This window comes from Lissotriton helveticus, chromosome 2_1 (genome assembly GCF_964261635.1).
Source record: "Lissotriton helveticus chromosome 2_1, aLisHel1.1, whole genome shotgun sequence".
NCBI lineage: Eukaryota > Metazoa > Chordata > Amphibia > Caudata > Salamandridae > Lissotriton > Lissotriton helveticus.
In genome coordinates this window covers 299,351,843-299,357,034 of record NC_136059.1, presented here as the reverse complement: position 1 = coordinate 299,357,034, position 5,192 = coordinate 299,351,843, and positions in this window count along the sequence as shown.

The following is a 5,192-nucleotide window of genomic DNA, read 5'->3' as shown; positions in this document are numbered from 1 at the left end:
AGCCGTTGGCCCGGGGAAGGGAGCCCTGGACGCCCGGGACCCGTGGAGCCCGTCCTGGGCACTCTGGAATGCTTTGGCCCGGGGAAGGGAGCCCCGGACGCCCGGGGGAGGACTGCCCGGGACCCGTGGAACTGGTCCTGGGCACTTTTACATGCCGTCGGCCTGGAGGTGGGTGCCCTGGACGCCCGGGGGAGGCCTGCCCGGGACCCGTGGAGCCCTTCGCGGGTACTTTGCCAATGCCGTTGGCCTCATGGAGATGGTTGCCCCGGACGCGTCCGGGGGAGGCCTGCGCGGGACCCATGGAGCCCGTCCTGGGCATTGAGCCATGCCGTTGGCCTGGAGATGGGAGCCCCGGACGCCCGGGGGAGGCCTGCCCGGGACCCGTGGAGCCCTTCCCGGGTACTTTGCCAATGCCGTTGGCCTCATGGAGATGGTTGCCCCGGACGCGTCCGGGGGAGGCCTGCGCGGGACCCATGGAGCCCGTCCTGGGCATTGAGCCATGCCGTTGGCCTGGAGATGGGAGCCCCGGACGCCCGGGGGAGGACTGCCTGGTACCCGTGGAGCCCGTCCTGGACACTTTGACATGCCGTCGGCCTGGAGGAGGGTGCCCGGGACGCCCGTGGGAAGCCTGGTCGGGACCCGTGGAGCCCTTCCCGGGTACTTTGCCAATGCCGTTGGCCTCCTGGAGATGTGTGCCCCGAACGCCCGGGGGGAGGGCTGCCCGGGGCCCGTGGAGCCCGCCCTGGGCACTTTGACATGCCGTCGTCCTGGAGGTGGGAGCCCCGGACGCCCGGGGGAGGGCTGCCCGGGACCCATGGAGCCCTTCCTGGTTACTCTGCCATCCCGTTGGCCTCCTGGAGATGGGTGCCCCGGACGCCCGGGGGAGGTCTGTCCGGGGCCCATGGAGCCCGTCCTGGGCAGTGTGACATGCCGTCGGCCTGGAGGTGGGAGCCCCGGACGCCCGGGGGAAGGCTGCCCGGGACCCGTGGAGCCCTTCCCGGGTACTTTGCCATCCCGTTGGCCTCCTGGAGATGGGTGCCCCGGACGCCCGGGGGGAGGTCTGTCCGGGGCCCATGGAGCCCGTCCTGGGCAGTGTGACATGCCGTCGGCCTGGAGGTGGGAGCCCCGGACGCCCGGGGGAAGGCTGTCCGGGACCCGTGGAGCCCTCCCCGGGTACTTTGCCAATGCCGTTGGCCTCATGGAGATGGGTGCCCCGGACGCCCGGGGGAGGACTGCCCGGTACCCGTGGAGTCCTTTCCGGGTACTTTGCAACGCTGTTGGCCTCCTGGAGATGGGTGCCCCGGACGCCCGGGGGAGGCCTGCCCGGGACCCGTGGAGCCCCTCCCGGGTACTTTGCCAATGCCGTTGGCCTCATGGAGATGGGTGCCCCGGACGCCCGGGGGAGGACTGCCCGGTACCCGTGGAGTCCTTTCCGGGTACTTTGCAACGCTGTTGGCCTCCTGGAGATGGGTGCCCCGGACGCCCCGGGGAGGTCTGTCCGGGGCCCATGGAGCCCGTCCTGGGCAGTGTGACATGCCGTCGGCCTGGAGGTGGGAGCCCCGGACGCCCGGGGGAAGGCTGCCCGGGACCCGTGGAGCCCTTCCCGGGTACTTTGCCATCCCGTTGGCCTCCTGGAGATGGGTGCCCCGGACGCCCAGGGGCGGTCTGTCCGGGACACGTGGAGCCCGTCCTGGGCATTGAGCCATGCCGTTGGCCCGGAGAATGGAGCCCCCAGACGCCCGGGGGAGGTGTTGCCCAGGCATATCTCATCTGGTCCCCGGGCAGAGGACCACCAGCCCTGGAGAGGTGTCCGGGCGTACCCAGCCCCTAGTAATCCGGAGGGAAGTTACCCCCCTTTCTTGCAATCCGTGCACGCGAGGTGACAGAGGGGACCCAAGGCGTAAAAGAACCCGAGCTCATGGAGCCCTAGCTGGGATCCGGGAGGCGAATGGCACCTCATCGGGACTTCCATGGAAGCCCGGCCATCTGGTCGCCCCATTGGAAAGCATCGCGGGCGACCAGATGGCCCGGATCGAAAGGACTCCCAGCTCCCCATCCACCCCAAGCCTTCGCGGTAGGGTTCCTGACTGCCTGCCCACGCAAGGCAGGGCTCTTGGACCCCGGCTGGGCCTCAGGCGCAGGTTGGACCACCGGAGCTCTAGGGCCCGGACGACCTGGGGGAGGAATGCCCGGGACCCGTGGAGCCCGTCCTGGGTACTTTGACATTCCGTCGGCCTGGAGGTGGGACCCCCGGACGCCCGGGGGGAGGTCTGCCCGGGACCCATGGAGCCCGTCCTGGGTACTTTGCCTATGCCGTTGGCCTCATGGAGATGGGTGTCCCAGACGCCCGGGGGAGGGCTGTCCCAGACTCATGGAGCCCGTCCTGGGCACTTTGACATGCCGTCTGCCTGGAGGTGGGAGCCCCGGACGCCCGGGGGAGGGCTGCCCGGGACCCATGGAGCCCGACCCGGGCACGCTGCCATGCCGTCAGCCTGGATGGAGCCCCGGACGCCCGGGGTACGAGTGACCGGGACGCATGGAGCCCGTCCTGGGCACTTTTCCGTGCCTTCGGCCTGGAGCCCCCAGACACCCAGGGGAGGACCACCGTGAAAACCATGGAGCCCGACCCGGGCACTCTGCCATACCGTCAGCCTAGATGGAGCCCCGGACGCCCAGGGGACGAATGCCCGGGACGCATGGAGCCCGTCCTGGGCACTTTTCCATGCATTCGGCCTGGAGCCCCCAGACATCCAGGGGAGGACATCCCTGGAAACCATGGATCCCGACCCGGGCACTCTGCCATGCCGTCAGCCTGGATGGAGCCCCGGACGCCCGGGGGATGAATGCCCGGGACGCATGGAGCCTGTCCTGGGCACTTTTCCATGCCGTCAGCCTGGATGGAGCCCCGGACGCCCGGGGGACGACTGCCCAGGAGCCATGGAGCCCGTCCTGGGCAATTTGACATGCAGTTGGCCTGGAGGAAGGAAGCCCCGGGTGGCCTAGGGAGGTTTTGCCCAGGCATAGCCCATCTGGTCCCCATGGCAGAGAACCACCAACCTCGGAGGGGTGTCCAGGCGTACCCTTCTCCCTAGTAATCCGGAGCAAAATTACCCCCTTTTCTTGTAATCTGTGCACCCGAGGTGACAGAGGGGACCCAAGGCGCGAATGTACCCGACCTCATGGAGCCCTCGCTGGGATCCGGGCGTCAAATGGCACCTCATCAAGACTTCCAGGGAAGTTCGGCCATCTGGTCGCCCCATAGGAAAGCGTTGCGGGCGACCAGATGCCCGAGGGGATCCGGGCGACCAGATGGCCGAGGGAATCTGGCCGATCAGATGGCTGGACACGGAAGTGAAGCCGCCTGGACTCTCCCGACCCTGACCCTGTCCCTGTCCCCGTCCCCGTCCCGGGACGAATGCCCGGGACGCATGGAGCCCGTCCTGGGCACTTTTCCATGCCTTCGGCCTGGAGCCCCCAGACACCCAGGGGAGGACCACCGTGAAAACCATGGAGCCCGACCCGGGCACTCTGCTATACCGTCAGCCTGGATTGAGCCCCGGACGCCCGGGGGACGAATGCCCGGGACGCATGGAGCCCGTCCTGGGTACTTTTCCATGCCTTCGGCCTGGAGCCCCCAGACACCCAGGGGAGGACCACCGTGAAAACCATGGAGCCCGACCCGGGCACTCTGCCATACCGTCAGCCTGGATGGAGCCCCGGACACGCCCGGGGGACGAATGCCCGGGACGCATGGAGCCCGTCCTGGGCACTTTTCCATGCCGCCGGGGTGGATGGAGCCCCGGGCGCCCAGGGGACGACTGCCCAAGAGCCATGGAGCCCGTCCTGGGCAATTTGACATGCCGTCGGCCTGGCGGAAGGAAGCCACGGGTGGCCTAGGGAGGTGTTACCCAGGCATAGCCTATCTGGTCCCCATGGCAGAGAACCACCAGCCTTGGAGGGGCGTCCGGGCGTACCCTGTCCCTAGTAATCCGGAGGGAAAATACCCTCCTTTCTTGTAAACTCTGCACGCGAGGTGACAGAGGGGACCCAAAGCGTGAAAGTACCCGACCTCCTGGAGCCCTCGCTGGGATCTGGGAGGCAAATGGCACCTCATCGGGACTTCCAGGGAAGTTCGGCCATCTGGTCGTCGCATTTGTGGAGCCCTGGGAGAGAACTGGGGCTCGGCAGGGCCAGGGTGCCAGCAGGTCCCAGTCTGCCAGGTCACCAGGTCTGGGGATATGCTGCCCATGCGCTGCCGGGGCCCGGGCATGACCTCCGGTGGGCCCTCAGGTGCGTCAGTCCGGCACGGGGAGGCTCTGAACCTGCTTGGCTGGGGCCAGGGCTCCACAAATCCACTCGCTCGCTCGACCGGGGCCTAAACGGCATCCGGCTCATGGCGGGCTTGGGGCTTAGCTTCCAAACCCTACCCCCAGGCCAGGGAGAGCCTCTGCAGGCCCCGATGGTCCCCAGCGCCCGGAACCTCGGCTGGCTTGCAGGACGGGGGCTCCAGCACCCCGGGACCTGCCGGACAGAGTTCAAGCCCCAGGCACGGTCCCATGTTCCGAACCCTAGCCAGGCCGGGGAATGCCTCCCCAGGCCCAGAGGGATCCTAGCGCCCAGACCCTCGACTGCCTTGCAGGACAGGGGGCTCCAGCACCCTCGGGGCCTGCCAGATGGAGTTCATGCCCCGGGCCAGGTCCCAGCTTCCAAACCCTAGCCAGGCTGGGGAGAGCCTCCCCGGGCCCCGGTGGAGCCCCGTCCCCAGCGCCCGGACCCTCTGGTGGCCTGTGGGACGGGGGGCTTGCGCACCCCGGGGCCGGCCGGCCGGAGCACAAGCCCCGGGCCCGGTCCCACCTTCCGAACCCTAGCCAGGCTGGGGAGAGCCTCCCCTGGAACCGGTGGAGCACCGCCCCCAGCGCCCGGACCTTCTGATGGCCTGCGGGACGGGGGGCTCGCGCAACCCGGGGCTGGCCGGCTGGAGCTCAAGCCCCGGGCCCGGTCCCACCTTCCGAACCCTAGCCAGGCTGGGGAGAGAGAGCCTCCACGGGCACTGGTGGAGCCCCGTCCCCAGCACCCGGACCCTCTGGTGGCCTGCGGGACGGGGGGCTCGCGCAACCCGGGGCTGGCCGGCTGGAGCTCAAGCCCCGGGCCCGGTCCCACCTTCCGAACCCTAGCCAGGCTGGGGAGAGCCT